General features: G+C 43.3%; 1 long non-coding RNA gene across 1 annotated transcript in view; it reads right to left on the bottom strand.

Annotated features, from left to right (window-relative positions):
• The window catches only part of LOC138767984 (uncharacterized), a 67,218-nt gene extending 54,437 nt beyond the window's left edge, over positions 1 to 12,781 (bottom strand). Inside the window, exons 1-2 of the long non-coding RNA XR_011358895.1 lie at positions 12,632 to 12,781; positions 10,311 to 10,393 (exon numbers count right to left, since the gene is read on the bottom strand). This is a non-coding gene — a long non-coding RNA (uncharacterized lncRNA). The remainder of the gene's footprint in view (positions 1 to 10,310; positions 10,394 to 12,631) is intronic.
• Positions 12,782 to 17,703: the final 4,922 nt, after the last annotated feature.

Here is a 17,703-nt window from a genome sequence, read left to right as displayed (position 1 = left end):
GTTAGAATGTTGAAATAGAACGTACAGTAGGTATATAGTATGTTGTTATAGAAGCTTGACGCAATATTCAAAACCTTCATTCTATGTCGACATGTGTAACTAGATGGGTTTATTTCAGATAATTAAAGTGTCTTATTCATGTGATAGGAAGGAATGTAGTGTTTTCATGTCTTATTTGTATCTCCTATCTATCTATCTATCTATCTATCTATCTATCTATCTTAGCTGGCTGTGTAAGTGGGATTGGTTTGTATTTAGCTATGTGCATGGGAATAGGTATTGTTATGTTAACTGTTCGGCCATAAACCTCCCCAGTAGTGTCAACATTGGAGGACACAGTTGTTGTTATTGCCCAAATGCATGTAGCTGTAATTGTACAACCACATTTTGCTTGATAAACATGTACAAAGCCTGGGAAACTTCCATTCATGGTCATCAGTGGTCTACATAGACATTTCTGGAAGCACATCACCCCCACCCAAACTTACTATAAAGATCGGGGGTATGTAGCTTCTAGTCAGCCTCAGCTGGGACCATGGATGGAAGGTGCCCAGCACCCTGTCATCGAGCAAAATGGGTGTATATTAGTCCATAATATACAATGGGGCTCCCCATTTCATTGTGGAAGGAACATCTATGCATCTGTACGATCTGTAACTGCAGCTAAGTATTGTTTTCTGTAATAAATCTCTTATTTTTCTATAAATCTGTGTGGTTATGGCCTTCTCAGACTATTATCAAAAGCAACCGGTTACATAATGGTGTCAAAAGTGGGATAATAGTCCAGGAATTGCTATAACTATATAATAGAAATATAATGTATGTGTTAGCTGAGATGTGTAGTTGTGGGGTAGATGACAAAGCGAGTCCAGTCCCCTGGTGGGTGTATAGTTCGCGACCCTGGGCACCCAGCACTCGAGTTGGTGACACCATTTCAGCTGACAGACCCCAGTCGGCTGGTGGTGCCTTGTTATGTCTCTTGAATGGCGGAAGACCGCAGCAGATGTGGGATGGATCTGTCTGCTGGCGCGAATTGAGAGAGACATACAAGAAAAAGAAGTGAAGCAAGTGGGCTTCATGGATGTGGAGATTGTAGGGTGGGAGCAGCTCCTCACCAGGTTTTGGCCAATGAGCGGTAGCAGTGTGTTGGTTTATAGGTTCGAAGTAACTCATGTTAAGAGTTAGAGAGATGTGAAACCTGTAGTAATGTGTGCTAAGAGGATGAGTAGAAGTTGTGTGTTATTGGCCGGTAAGAATGGATGTTATTTTATTACCGGTATTGGAACGACGAATGTGTAGAAGGTAACAGTGTGACAGTGAAAAGCGTAACTTCCAGCCTTAAATGACGGCTTGTATATTTGTGTGTTGTAATGGTCCGTATATGACGTTGCATGTGTATTTGCACTGCAGAAAAGTTTTTCTATCTCTGTATCTAGGAGAGCAGAGTGAGCAGCAGCTTGTCAGGTAACAGTCTGTGTTCAGCCCCTGAAGCTGATGTATGGATTATATTAGTAGCATGGAATTGGTGGAGTTTTGACAACAAGTCTAATATTACTAGATATTCACATTTGAAACTAATGAAAATCATGAATATATTGGCTAGAAAGATATCAGTTGGGGACTCTGTCATTTGAAGGAAAGTTGATGGCTATCTGGTGGTGAGATTTATAGACTTAATCTCTGTACAAAGTGTTGTCCTCTGTCCATTGTTTTAGTGTTTGTATTTTCTGTATGTGGACCAGTCAGATAAAGGTTAGTCTGATGGAACATGAGGACTTCATGGGATTATTTAATCTATGATATAACTAATATGTCTGTGTTTTATCTGCAGGTTCTTGGAGTATTGCTATATATAGTATGTGTATAACCTGGGATGTAATGGATATCCTTTAACATTAATTTAAATCCACGTGGTAACAAATTGGCCAAATGTCAGTACTTTTGTATTGTGTACATGTTGTGTTTTCCTTATTGTTTTGTATTCTGCAGCTGTTGAGAGAAGAAAAGAAGTAAAGAGACACCCCCTGCTTATGTTTTTCTTCCCCTAATTACAACTAATGATTTGTTTGTTTGCAGGAGTAAGTGGCCATCCTAGCAGAGAAGCCAGGTTTGGTATCACCTGTTGAGTCCTGGCCAGAGTAAAACTTAATATAGTTTTTTTTGTAGTACTACTCACATGTGTTTTTTGGTTATACTGGGGATTGTAGTTCAGTGAGACACCAGACTGAATAAAAATGCGCATTTAGGTTTTTGGTTTTTCTTTGGAGCTCCAGTTAGAGTTGATAAGAACTCTTTTGTTTTTTTTGGAAGTGACTTTTGCGCTTCCTGTGAGACTGTTGTGAATGGGCCCATGTATGTCTATTGTTTGTCTGTAGTGCCATATGTTATATGTATCTAAATGTTTGCGCAGCGATTTTGAACACAGCTGAGAGCAATAGAGTGATCTATTTAGATCATTCTATGAGCTGTATGTATAGTTGTATTACCTGTATGTATGGATGGCTCAGACTGACGTAGAGTTCTGTGAGCTGTATGTTGGGGTTATATGACAGATAAAAAATGTAAAAGTAACCCGCCTGCATTGTGAAAATTTATACATGATATGATCTAAAATGTGATGTACTAAATTGAATCAAATTTTACAGATGGTAAAGGAAAGTTGACATGTTTTATACTCCCTCTTGCTAGAATAGAAATATGTACATGATATTGATGAGATACCTGAGAGCCTTAGAGTATTTAGCAATAAGAGTAGAATGACTAGAGACCTATAGGAGGACAATATGTGTTTATCTTGTTTGTTCTAGAACAGAAATCCTCAGGTGCTGACTGGGCAATGTTACTACAAGAAGGTGTTGGATTGACAAAATTAGAGTGTGACATTTGTTACTGTTGTTTCATTCATGTAATGAAGGGGTGGTGAAGAACAAACAGTATAAAGAGATACAAGAGCCATCAAGGACGCTGCAAGTCATGATATTCTGCTCTTGTGACTGAGACTGAGTTGCTGAGCCCACCCCATACAGCTTGAATGTTTGTTATCTGCTATGGTCTGTCTCTAACTCCATCTTCAGCAAAGTGGAGAGCAGATGAGCCTGAAGAGGCGACAACCTGAGATGACTGTCTGCCGAGGTGCCAAGATGATGGAGAAAGTCGGCCCTCACCAGGCACAGCACTGCCACAGAAAGGGGCTCTAGAGTCTGCACCTCCAGCCATATCTGCAACCCCCCTGACCTGAGAGAGAGGAGGGGGAAGGACTGAGACAGACCAATCAACTTGCAAAGACATCTATAAAGAGAGACATTTACGAACTAAAGAGACATTTTTTCATTGCTATGACTGATAATCCAGCACACCAGTCTTTTCCAGTTTGGGTTTTTAGCCCAGTCAGTGACGGGGTAATTTCTGTGATAGACAAATAAGAAATAGTGAAATATTGTCCTACAGCAACCTCATGTCCATTATGGACCAAGGGGTGGGAAGTGTCCTTACTGATATGTACTTGTCATTGTCTAAAGTTTAGTGTATTACACAAAGGTTTAGAAACAGGAGGTGAAGTATAAAATGAAGAGAATAGTATGTGAATAATTACATGTTCAAATGAGGATGATACCAAATCTATGACATCACAAATAATGTTTTGTAACTTCCTTAAATCACATCAATAAGACAAGGGGTGGAGTGTAACTAGATGGGTTTATTTCAGATAATTAAAGTGTCTTATTCATGTGATAGGAAGGAATGTAGTGTTTTCATGTCTTATTTGTATCTCCTATCTATCTATCTATCTATCTATCTATCTATCTATCTATCTATCTTAGCTGGCTGTGTAAGTGGGATTGGTTTGTATTTAGCTATGTGCATGGGAATAGGTATTGTTATGTTAACTGTTCGGCCATAAACCTCCCCAGTAGTGTCAACATTGGAGGACACAGTTGTTGTTATTGCCCAAATGCATGTAGCTGTAATTGTACAACCACATTTTGCTTGATAAACATGTACAAAGCCTGGGAAACTTCCATTCATGGTCATCAGTGGTCTACATAGACATTTCTGGAAGCACATCACCCCCACCCAAACTTACTATAAAGATCGGGGGTATGTAGCTTCTAGTCAGCCTCAGCTGGGACCATGGATGGAAGGTGCCCAGCACCCTGTCATCGAGCAAAATGGGTGTATATTAGTCCATAATATACAATGGGGCTCCCCATTTCATTGTGGAAGGAACATCTATGCATCTGTACGATCTGTAACTGCAGCTAAGTATTGTTTTCTGTAATAAATCTCTTATTTTTCTATAAATCTGTGTGGTTATGGCCTTCTCAGACTATTATCAAAAGCAACCGGTTACAACATGCTATGACAGAATGTCAGTGTCATGTTGCCATATAATGTCATGGTGAATGGTGACATAAAATGAAGGTTTACAACATTCTAAGCCAACATTTTAAGCCTACATTCTATAACAGCATTCTATTGCAACATTGTGAGTGAGAATGTAGGCTTAAAATGTTGACATAACATCCTAAACCTACATTCTATGTCAGCATTCTAAGCCAACTTTTTATGTCTAATGTTCTTATGCTGTTATGTGGGCTGAAGGGGCAGTTTGTGTGCCAAGGCTATTTTTTTTGTCCCAGTCCGGCCCTGATTGTATGCATTGAAGCTTATTTAAAAAACAAACAAACAAAAAACCCGACATGACAGGCATCAAATACAGAGTAATCCAACTGAATTCAGTTTGCATAAAGTTCAGTGACATGTCATGAGAGACTTTATGGTACCGAATTCAGTCAGGGGCGGTCTTGGCATTTCTGGGGCCCCAAGCGGAGTCATTTCTGCCCCCCCCTCTCGACATGCGCTCCCCCCCAGTAGTCCTCTTATAACCCTCCTACCATCATACAGAGATTACATATTGCTTCAAAACTGCTCTGAACAAAACAGAAAGATATCACCAATGATGCCATTACATAATACTGCCACACTATGACCACTATCACTACAAGCCTATAACAGAGTGCAGTCACTCACTCACAGGGGGGCGTCTTCTCTGATCAGCGTTTTTTACTATATACCCCTTGTGTGCTGCGCCCAGTAGTATATAGACCCTCCTGTGAGCTCCCCCAGTTATATTTAGACCCCCTGTGTGCTGCCCAAGTTATACATAGCCCCCCTGTGTGCTCCCCCAGTATACTATATAGACCCCCTGTGTGCTGCCCCAATTGTATATGCCCCCTGTGTGCTCCCCCCAGTTGTATATACCCTGTGTGCTCCCCCACTAGTATATAGCCCCCCTGTGTGCTCCCCCACTTGTATATAGCCCCCCCTGTGTGCTCCCCCAGTAGTCTATAGCCCTCTTGTGTATTCCCCCGTTTATATAGACTCATTGTGTGCTCCCCCATTATATAGCCCCCCCGTGTGCTCCCCCCATTTATACAGCCCGCCTTAGTGCTCCCTCATTTATATAGACCCCCTGTGCTCTCCCATAAGTATATAGACCCCCTGTGAGGTCCCCCCATTTTTATAGCCCCCCCCCCTGTGCGCTCCCCCCCCCCCGTTTATATAGACCCCCGCTATGTGCTCCCCCTCCCATATAGTATATAACACAAAAAAAAAAACACTTATACTCACCTGCTTCTGGGAGTCTCCTCTTCTCTTCACTCTTGTGGCCGCGGGAAGTGTTTTCCCTGCGGTCACAAGAGGCCGCTCTCCCGTTGTCATGGCACCGGCACTCAGTGACTCCTGTAGAGCGCCGGCACCAGGGACAGAGAGCGGCCTCTTGTGACCGCAGGAAAAACACTTCCTGCGGCCACAAGAGTGACTGACAGGGAGGGAGCCAATGGCTCTCACCCTGTCAGTGCCGCCGCTGCCTGTAACTATAAGCGCTTGCTACGAGCTGACATAGTTACAGTTAAGATTGCAGCAGCAAGGCAGTGGTCTTGGGCACCAGAGCGGGGCCCCCCTGGATGTCGAGGGCCCTACGCAATTGCGTGGGATGATTGGTACCCAAGACCGCTACTGGATGCAGTTGTGCTATTTCAGATTAAATGACACGGTCTCGCATTGGGATTGGAGAGCCTCTGGTGTGCGTTCCATCCCTACTTCTGAGAAAGGCATTTTCTGTACTTTTGTAACTGATGCCATTGGACCTTCAAGATATGGTATGTCAGATAGGCATGTCAAAGGTTTCCATGAGTCTATCATTAGACAGAGCCAGGATAAGCACTTAACTGAGCACTTCACTCCAGGCTTGCTGCTCTTGCACATTAGGTTGTTATTCCATTATAAGTCCAAGTATCTGATTGTTGTATAATCTCAACAACCTCACAAGGGAATGGTTAGATGCTCAGATCATGTATAAATTGGTTATAGATCACTATTTCATCACTTCTAGTGCTGGGTTGGCGGCACATACAGTATCTTAGAATGCATAGCAGTTTGCCAAGCAAAGGGAATGGTACCTAATAACTAAGGACTGGCTTCATGATCTCCCTGTGGCACTATCACCTCCCAGGAGAACCAGTCCTGTGCCTGTAACTGGTAAAAAGTGGTTACAAATGCTGGCGGTGGTCTCTAATGGTCAAATAGCCCTAGCAAGGGTTAATAAAGTGCTGAAGGGGCTATAAAATGGGTCGTATTTATGCTGTGTGTCCTTTTATGTGAAGCTGGTTGTTTTGTATTACTAGGACTAGGAGCCTTTGGTCTGCAATATTATGGAGAATAATTATTCCATCACGGCATGGCCGGACTCAGGTAGCCTCATGACATTGGCTTAGGCCAGCTTGGTAGCTGGAGGCCATTTGCCAGCTTGTAGATTTCAAGGAATTTTGAGGAAGAAGAGGATTCTGTAAGTCTGATGGCTCCTAGAACAAGAACGTCGTCCTCTATGTATAAAGAAATGCTGAAACGTACTGAATTTCCATTGCAGGTCCTAGCCTGGGAAACAGCTACTGCTGCGCCTGATCCCAAAATACATGAGCTAGAAACTTTACGTGACAACTTTAGTGCTGCCTTAAGGAGAGATCATACTTTTAGAAATGCTTTAGGGAAGGTTACGGTCATAAATAGACTAGAGGGAGTATATATATCTTATCTAAAGAAAACTGTGAGAAAGGGTAAGAAAAGTAAGATACTGTTCTGTGTTTTCTAAAGGCCAAATTAGACGGTCCAATTTGCTGAATAACCGAGTGCCGATCTGCTAGATCAGTGCTCACTTACAGAGCATATTACATGGCTCAACTATCATGCGTTGAGACATTATTAATGATGTCCTTGCAGCCCTTGCCTTAAGTGTAAAATAATAAACTTTATACATACTGTACCTGTCTAAGCTCCTTGGTGTTCTTCTAACTTCTCCCTACTCCCTACAGCCCCAGCTAGAACTTCTGAGAGGGTCTCTGAAGTGACAGGCCGCTCAGCCAATCACTGTCCTAGATGAGACATCACCACGGTCAGTGACTGGCTCAGAAGTTCCTGTGGCGGCCACAGGGAGAAGCTAGAAGAACACCAGGGAGCATGCACAGGTATGTATAAAGTTTATTTATTTTTTCTCACACATTTATCAGCTGTCAGACGTGCATTGTTATTACAAGTAGCAATGTGTGGTCAGTGGCCGATGACTTAGCAGGGAACATAGCAGGGAAAGGCGGAAAGGCGGCTTGATAACCTGTCTTGGTACTTGTCTTGTCACTTCTGCTGTGTATAATATGCAAGGTAACTTATTCATGTATAGGAAGTAGCGCTCCTCTAGATAGAGAAGTACTTGCTCTTTGGTACAGCTCCACCTACTGGACGTAGGTAGCTTTCCTTTCAAATCAATGTTTAACCTTTAAACAGCCTTACAATAACATCAATATGGCAGTGGCGACAGTGTTAGGCAAGTTATTTTCCTTCTGGAGAACTACTTTGCATACTTTTTCCATTTGCATGGCTCCATTAACTAATTTGGTGGTCTCCTGAGGACACAGAAAGCATGTTGTGCCCTCTTGTGCCAGTACTCGGTACTTAACCCCATTCTAAATCTACAACTTAAAAAAAGTAAAAAAGTGCATTAAAAAAAAATAAATCTAAATTTAGTTTATCAAGAGTTTAACTTGTAAAGCAACAAACGTATTTCCACATAATCATCATCATCATCATCATCGGTGCATCCCATATGTGCTTATCTTTTCAACCTGTTGGCGATATCACAATTAAAAAAAAAAATCACAGCCATGAAATACAACACAGAAGAAAAAAAAATGTAAGTAGTCAACCTGATATAATTGGCATGGAAATAATTTCATAAAATGTTCAAGGTACACGGAGAATGTGAAAGTAATAAGAGCAGAATGAGTTAGGGATGGCTGTCATAAAACCAGGCAAGATATTCTATTTACTATATGTAATAAAAGTGTCAGCCTCGGAATTTATCAAAGCATTTGCCCCGGGAAGCTCAATCTTTTTCGCCAAGGGCAAGTTAATAACCTCTAGAGTTCATTTGAATATATAGGCAGATTGATATTTAGGTTAATAGAGCATCGCAAGGTGAGTACCCAGCAATCTGCAATACATTGGGAAGATGGAATCACACAAACAGAGGATGATGTAAAGCCAGTGCCGAGAGATAATTAAAACATGTTTATTTCAAAGTGCGTCTATAATGCGGCAGACGAGCGGCAGAACCTTCCTGGTGATCGCTACACATTAGAGTTATGTACTGTATTAAAGGTGCTAATACATACAGAAGGTTCTAGTTATTTTTAATAAGAGGGAAAGCATAATTTTTAAAAAATATAAATAATAACAAAATGTTTCTAAATTTTAGTGCAGGTCATGCAGTTGTTGTGTACAATGCAGTTTTTGTTAAAGGGGCACTCCAGCGAAACTCCTTTTCTTTCAAATTGACTGGTGTCAAAAACTTGTGTAGAATTTTAAATTACTTCTATTTAAAAAGTTCAAGCCTTCCAGTACTTTTAAGCTTCTGTATGTCCTGGAGGAAGTGGTGTATTGTTTCCAGTCTGACACTGTGCTCTCTGCTGCCACCTCTGTCCATGACAGGAACTGTCCAGAGCAGCGGCAAATTCCCAAAGAAAACCTCTCCTGCTCTGGACATTTCCTGACATTGACAGAGGTGGCAGCAGAGAGCACCATGCCAGACTGGAAACAATACACCACTTCCTGCAGGACATACAGCAGCTAATAAGTAATGGAAGACTTGAGATTTTTTAAATAGAATAACTTACAAAATCAATATAACTAGACTTTTGCTGGTGTACTCCATTAGGGTGCGTTCACACCTACAGGATCTGCAGCAGATTTGATGCTGTGTTCAGTTATTTAAATGAAATCTGCTGCAGAAAATCTGCTGCAGATCCTGTAGGTGTGAACGCACCATTAAAGTTCTATATTTTAAGGCTATTTTCGCACAGCGTTTTTCAACAGGTGTTTTGAGTTTAAAATAACGGCCGTTGTTAAGCATACCTTGGCAGCCTTCATTGCACTATTGGTTCATTATTCAGGTTTCAGAATGGCCTCTTAACAGCCTTTTGGGCAGGGCCATAAGTTAAATTGAAGTAATGTAAAAAAACAGTGGAATGACGACCAGAGGATAACCTATGTGTGAACAACTAACAACAACTCTCTTCACAAACAGCTAACGACAACATTCTTCACAAAATAGTGAACACAAACTAATGTCATGAACATTTATTTGACAGCCATTGCGAAAAACAGCCATTATTCTATACATTGTCTTAACAGACGGCCATTGTTTGCATAAACTTCAATGGGAATCTTTGAAAATTCTACAGAATTTCAGTGGCAGTTATTTTGCATAAAAAACATTGCGTGAATGTAGCCTAAGCATGTCATGTTTGGGAAATGACATCATGAAGATCACAACCTGCATCCAGGTGCCCACAGGGTAATAGAGTGTCCTTTTATTTGTAAATTTTTCCCCAAATCTTTCTGCCTCTAATATTGTGATTACTTATAAATACTATCATTACATCTCATATAGGCTATGTTCACACTACGTTTTTTCCTCTCTGTTTTTGTAAGTAAAAAATGGTGTTTGTAGTTTTTCTGTTTGGCCGCTCGTCAGTCCAATGACGGCTGCTGGTACATTATTCTAGGCTTACTGATCGGCCTTTGGGTGTGGCTTTAATTAAAAAGTCCATGGGATTTAATAGTAAACATGGTGAAAGAAGTTAATTTATTACTTTTTTATTTATGTATTTTAATTAGGTTTTAGCCAATATGCGTATTTCTAAAATCCTTGAAATTCCTTTTTATTTTTGCCTTATTATGAAAGAAACGTGCAAACAAACCTGCTGATATCTCCCTGCAGCTGTGTACCTCATTTGTGTTGCGCCTGTCTTCTTTTCTTTATTGGTCCGGCCTTTTTCAAAAACTTCAATAAAAAAGAAATATGTAAATGAGCTCATGAGGAGCACAGGGGGCTTCCCTTGCCCATTCACCCCCATGCATCGTTTGTCCAGCTTGCCACCTCCTTCAGTGACAAACTAAAGAACGGCCTGCTTATGCATAGCTGATAGAGATGAGGGAACCTGGAGCATGCTCGAGTCCATCGGAACCCGATCGTTCGGCATTTGATTAGCGGTGGCTGCTGAACTTGGATAAAGCCCTAAGGCTATGTGGAAAACATGGATATAGTCATTGGCTGTATCCATGTTTTACAGACAACCTTAGAGCTTTATGCAAGTTCAGCAGCCCCAGCTAATCAAATACCGAACGATCGGTTTCGGATGGACTCGAGGTTCGCTCATCTCTAATAGCTGACTATACATAGGTAGGTGTTTTTTTAACTGCTTCTGTATTACAGCATAGAGGAGGTAAGATATATCTAAAAGAGAAAAGAAGCATCACAGAGTAGGACACTAGGGCTTTCTCTCTGAGTACAGCAAAACCCTTATTAACATATTAACATCAACACTTTTTTACATGCTAGCGATGTCTCTAGTTATAATCTATATCTACACAGGGGATTTGGAGCTGTTTATTAAAAATAACAAGTCTCCGACCACTATAAAGATATATTAGGAAATTATTCAGAACTTTATTTGGAACCTACAGACTGTATTTAGGTTAAAAAAACAACAACAACAACAACAACAACAACACCACCACGGTGGCCATACGGAAAGGTTTGTAGAGCCAACCCCTCTAATGAACCTAACATTATAGGACTTAGTAAACTGATATTTAGAACCTTCACACCTATTAACAGCACTGATGTGGTTCTTAACAAGAAAAGTAAAATCAATGGCAATTGCAGAGCAGATGTATTTTTTTGTGTTGTTGAGCAATAGATGGGAGAATGCACATTGGAGTGAGGCAGATGGTGAGGTTTTCAACCTTTCAGATAAAGTGCTTCATAAGAACCTCTGTTTTGTGAGAATGTCAGGAGAACAGTGAATGTCTTTCATCAGAGAGATTCGGATATTATGAGACGAATGTTTTAGTGTTGTGTCATCTGGGTTGCTATAAAAGACATAAGAACCGAAATAAGGAAGTAACGACAACCTGATGCTTTATACCAGACAGATTATTTTGATGACAGATTGCAATTTGGAATTTATTGCTGTAGAATTTAGAGTATAACACAGATAAGGTATTTACCTACCGCTGTAACGTCAGAGGACAGGGGATCCGCTGCACCTCTGCAAGCCATAGTATTAAGCCAGGGAGCGGAGGATTTATCTGACAGATTTATCTGACAGATTTTTGAAGCCTAAGGGTGGTATTCCACGGGCCGATGGGGCCCGATAAACGAGCGCCGATCTGCTAGATCGGCGCTCGTTTACTGGGCCTATTCCACGGCCCCGATTATCGTAAAACAAGGGCTGCAAGGACATCGTTACTGATGTCCTTGCAGCTCTTGCTTAACTAGTATACATACCTATTCATTGTGCAGGGCTCCTTTTCTCCTGCTTCTTCCCGGGTGCCGCGCGCTCCTCTAGCTTTAGGGCGGCCTGTGTCAGCTGACAAGCCACTCAGCCAATCACTGGCCGGGACCGCCGCGGCCTGTGATTGGCTGAGCGGCCTGTTAGCTGACACAGGTCGCCCTGACGCTGAAAGAGCGCGTGGGACCCGGGAAGAAGCAGGAGAAGAGGAGCCCTGCACCATGAATAGGTAATGTATATCAATAGTCGCCGGCTGCGCACCGCTATTCCACGAAGCGGTACGCTGTCGGCGGCCGACAAATATAGGACCTAGATCAACGATCATCGGCTGATCGTTGTCTCTAGTCCACGGAGCGATAATCGGCCGATTCGACCGATTATCGCTCTGTGGAATAGGGCCCTAAGCCAGGAATGAATTTGAAAAGAGGAGAAATTTCTGTTTTTTCTTTATGACCTGTTCCCTGTTTATAGTCTGTTCCTGGCTTTGGCTTCAAAAATCTGTCTGATAAATCGTGCTGTGTAAACTCACCATTAGGAGACTCTGGTCTTCACCAGAGCCCGCCGCAAGGCACAGTGGGCTTGCTGCGACAGGCACAGGCGGATTAAGGTTACCATGGGCCCTGGGCTGTTTACAAATGGTGGGCCCCTTACTTACCTCGCCCCCTCTAGTAGCAGTAATAGTAGTAGTAGGCAGCATTATTGTAGATAAGGGGAGTCACATGTACCTGTGGTGTGGTACACCCCCAGTATGGGGGTATGGCTGGTCACTTGCCAGATGGTGAGGTGTGACTCCAGTTCTACGGGGGTTGGTCGAGATATAGCCTTGCCCAGTGATGTTACAGTATGTTGTGACGCCAGTGCAGGTTGGGTACACAGGTATGGTGGCACACCTGCTTTTATTTTAACGGGGTGGCTATACGTTGTTCCCCTGTGGTCAGAGACCTGCCGGGTTGTTGCAGGGTCCCTTGGGTACTTATCACGGTGGTTCGGAGTGGAGCTCCCCCTGCTGGTCACTCTCCTTCTCCAGCTTTTCTCTCTCCCACTGGCTGTAGGAGTATACTCTGTCCAGACAAACAACTGGTGGGCTGAGGTCTCGATAGATTTATCACACAGTGTCCTTGTTTACAGATAGTAACCAATCACAGCTTACCTTTCACATAGTATTTGCTCTCGTAAAGTGAAAGGGGAGCTCTGATGGGTTGCTATAGGCTACTAAGGGAAATTTATTGAGCTGCCTTATAGTAAGAGACCCATAGCAACCAATCACAGATCAGCTTTCAACATATTATCTGCCCTGGTAAATTGAAAGGGGGGCTCTGATTGGTTGCTATGGGCTACTAAGGACAGTAAGGGAAATTTATTCTGCTGTCTTATCGCAAGAGGCCATAGCAACCAATCACAGCTCAACTTTCATTTCTCACATTGCTCTGGGAACATGAAAGCTGAGCTGTGATTGGTTGCTATGGGCAACAAAGAGAATCTTACCATTAGAAAGCTAAACTAATCAACCCTATTCTCAGTAAAAAGTTGCTAAATTTTTGCCATTTTCTTTAGTATTCCTTTAGCTTTAGTATTCCTCCTCCATAGTGCAGGACCTGTGGTGACATCATAGTCACATAAAAAGGTCCTTTCTGTATGTTCTTTAACCCCTTAATGACCAGTGGCGTACATTTTCACCCGCTGTGAAGGAGTCTCAGGAGCTGAGCTTGCTTCCTAGCAGATGGAGGCTAACCAGGACCCCACTGGTAATGACAGGCCACTGCGATCACGCGGCAGCCAGCCATTAACCCCTTAAACACCGTGAACGCACCACGACCACAGCGTTTAAGTGTAAGTGACAGGAGAATATTCTGTCACTTACTGACTGCCAGAGGTCTCTTACCTTCCTCCGTGCAGGCAGGCTCTATCAGAAGATTGTATGTAATCCAATGCATCGATGTGAAAGTCCCCTAAGGTGACTTCAAAAGTTTAAAAAAAAAATGAATAAATGTTTTTAAAAACACACCATAGCCCCTACCCCCAATAAAAGTTGAAATCACCCCTTCCCATTTTATAAATAATACACATAAAAATAATAAAATAAAGAAACATATAATATACCGTAACGTGCGTAATCGTCCAATCTATTAAAATTAAACAATATTATTCCTGCCCGGTGAAGGGCGTGAACAAAAAGCAGTACAAAATGCCAGGATTACAGATTATTTATTACATTTTATATATAAAAAAATGAATAAAATGGATCAATATGTCCCATCTACACAAATGGGATACTAATAAAAACTAGAGATTGTGGCACAAAAATTGACCCCCCCAACACAGCCCCATAGGTGAAAAAATAAAAGCGTTATAAGAGTCACAATAGGGCCATTTGAAATATACCTATTTGCAAAAAATAAGTTTTACTGTTAATAAAAACTGTAAAACATTAGAAACCCCCCCCCCTATTTCACACCAATAAATGATATTTTGGGGGGTTTGTCATTCATTTTATGGTAGATTAGAAGTACCATTATGAAGTACACCTGTTCCTAAAAAAAAAACAAGACCTCACATGGCCCTGTAGATGGAAAAATAAGAGTTATGGCTCTTAGAAGGCGAGGAAAAAAAAAAAAAAAGCAAAACAGAAAATTGGCCCGGTCCTTAAAGGACAACTCCCACGGGACCCGGAAAAAAACCCCACAGACACCATACGCACCATCCCTCCGGTGACGATGGCCACACAATTTGCCCGCCATCCACGTCTCTGTCACCCTTTTGCCACCGTCCTGCAATGTCTCTTACATCCGGGTCTATGGGAGAGAAAAGGCTGCCAGTGCGCTTGCGCAGCGGCAACCTTTTCATTGGCTGGAGCGCATCACATGGCTTCCAGCAAGCTCAGCCAATCAGGGCTGAGCAAGTTGAAAGCCATGTGATGCGCTCCAGCCAATGTAAAGGCTCCCATTCACTTTCCATGAAGACGCTGAGGAGGAAGATGACCAGGCCCGCCCCCCGGCTCTGACGTCATTGTCACAAGATGGGGCCCGGGAGAAGAGGACGGTGACAACAGTAATTGGTAATGTATACTTTCTTTAACTTTCGGGAGGGGGGGGGGGTTCTGGGGTCTGAAAGTGGGGGAAGAGGGCCAGACCGGTTATTTAAACACATTACAAAGTTATATAACTTTGTAATGTGTGTTAAATAAGCCAAAAAATTTTGGGCATAGATGCATAGGCTTGACCAGCCCACAATTAGGAGCACCCTAGCTTCACAGAACCTGCGTGTGCGTGCCCTAGGAGGCGGGGACGCGTGATCTCTTGTCATATCCTGGAAATTTTGATGCATCCTGTAAGCAACTCACCTGCCGTGGATCCAGCGGCGTCCTCCTCGGCCTCAGCCCCGTCTGACGGCGCTAGGACTCAGCGCCACATCAGCCGCCGGAGCCGCGTGACGTCACGGAGACCCGACGGCGTCCCTGACAACCTGGGACGCCGCGGCTCCGTGTCACGGCCGGCTTCCGCCCAGCTCTCACAGCTGAGTGCGGTCACACTCAGGCTGAGGGGCAGATCGCTCTGCCATTCAGCCTGCAGTGTCTCAGCTGCACAGACTTTGGATTCAGGAGGCCAGACCAATGAGGGGCTGGTCTGGACTCCTGATCCAGTATAAAGTATAGCCAGTATCAGACTCATGTGCTGGCTATTAGATTGTTCTAGTCCCAGCTCCCCTGATCCTGGTTCTGCCTTCCCTGCCCTATCCTTCCTCTGTTGTTGCTCCGTTTTCTGACCTTCTGCTTGTTACTGACTTCCCGCTTGTCTTTCGATTTTGTACCTCGCTGCCCGTGTGTTATTGACTTGGCTTGTTGACTCCTCTCTATTTTGTTCGTTTGTCTGTCTTTGTTTCGTGTTTACACTTATATCAGTATAGGGATCGGCACCGTGGTTGTCCGCGACCGTTTAGGGTCGTTGCGGCAAGCAGGTAGGGTCAGAAGGTGGGTCTAGCTTCAGGGCTCACTGTCTCGTACTATTTCTGCCTACCGAGTCTGACAGAATAGCCAGCCCAAAAATATTGTGTGACGTGTGCAAAGGATTTTTTTATCATGGATCCTATGAAGGCGCTAGTGGAACAGATGCAGAATCTGAACACATTGGTTCAGAATCTCGCTGAACGAGTTCAAGAGCAGGAGGCTGCTCCTCGGCAAGTAACGATGACCACCCCCTCTCCCCCTGAACCACCTGTACAACTCCCGGAAAAATTTAAGGGGGATAGAAAGAGTTTCTGAACCTTCAGAGAAGGGTGCCGGTTGTTCTTTCGACTACGTCCCCGTTCCTCAGGGGATGAGGCCCAAAGAGTGGGAATTATCATGTCCCTTCTGCAGGGTCCGCCACAAGAGTGGGCATTCTCTCTCCCTCCCAATGCCATAGAATTAACTTCTGTTGACTTTTTCTTTTCGGCCTTGGGACTATTGTACGATGACCCTGACAGGACTGCAGTAGCCGAGCGACAATTGACGTCCCTAAAACAGGGGAAAAGGCCAGTTGAGGATTATTGCGCAGAGTTCCGCCAGTGGTGTATCCCATCTGGTTGGAACGACTCGGCCCTGCGCTACCAGTAGCTTATCCTCCCCCTGAAACGTTAGAAGAGACCATGACGTTAGCCATTAGGGTAGATCGCCGGATGCGAGACAGACGAAGGGAGAAATGTACCCCTGAACCCTGTAATACCTCTTCCTCTCTCCTGTCTTTTCCTAAAACCCCTTCTTCCCTGTTGCCACCACCGGAAGAACCTATGCAAATTGGTGCCACCGATGCAAGATCTAGACGAGCCCATCGTATGCAGCATAATCTTTGTTTGTACTGTGGCAAAGCTGGACACCATGTTCGGGAATGTACCTCCAGGCCTGGAACATCGTCGGAAAACTCCAGCGCCTGAGTGACTATCGAGGGGGTCACTCAGGTGCACAGGTACCACTCGATAAGTATAAGTTGATGGTTCTCATCTCGCTATGTTTGGGCGAGAGATGTATCTCAGGGTTTGCCCATGTTGATTCAGGGGCATCCGCTAATTTTATTAATTCCGGGTTTTGGTCCAGTCTGGGGGTATGTCCACTTCAGCTTAAATGCCCGCTGAGTATCACGGGGGCGGATTTTACTCCATTGGCTCAAGGTAGAGTAAAATATATCACTCCTCCCCTCGAAGTGAAAGTGGGGTCGATCCATTCTGAATGTCTGGATTTTTTGGTTATGGACAATTTGTCCTCTGATGTTATTTTAGGTTTACCGTGGTTGACCCAACATAATCCTGTGTTTGATTGGGTAAACAGAGAACTTGTCCAATGGGGACCATGTTGTGCCGCCCATTGTATTCCTTTGAATTTAACTAAATGTTCTTCGTTAGAAGGGGAGCTTCCTGAGTTTCTATCTGATTTTCTTGATGTCTTTGATGAAAAATCGGTGGACGAGCTACCTCCTCATCGTCCATACGATTGTGCTATTGATTTAATTCCTGAATCCAAGTACCCGAAAGGACGAATTTTTAACTTGTCTAAACCAGAGAGAGAGGCAATGCGTGATTATGTTAAAGAGAGTTTACATAAGGGTCACATCCGTCCTTCCTGTTCTCCCCTTGGTGCTGGGTTTTTCTTTGTGGGTAAAAAGGATGGTGGCCTACGCCCTTGCATTGACTATCGGGAGTTAAATAAAATCACGATTAAAAATCAACATCCTCTCCCTCTGATTCCTGATTTGTTTGATCAGATTGTGGGGGTCCGGTGGTTCTCCAAAATTGACCTCCGGGGGGCCTATAATTTGATTCGTATAAA

Source organism: Dendropsophus ebraccatus, chromosome 11 (genome assembly GCF_027789765.1).
Source record: "Dendropsophus ebraccatus isolate aDenEbr1 chromosome 11, aDenEbr1.pat, whole genome shotgun sequence".
Taxonomy (NCBI): Eukaryota; Metazoa; Chordata; class Amphibia; order Anura; family Hylidae; genus Dendropsophus; species Dendropsophus ebraccatus.
The sequence above is the reverse complement of the archived record's forward strand: the minus strand, read 5'-3'. Positions and strand labels throughout refer to the sequence as shown.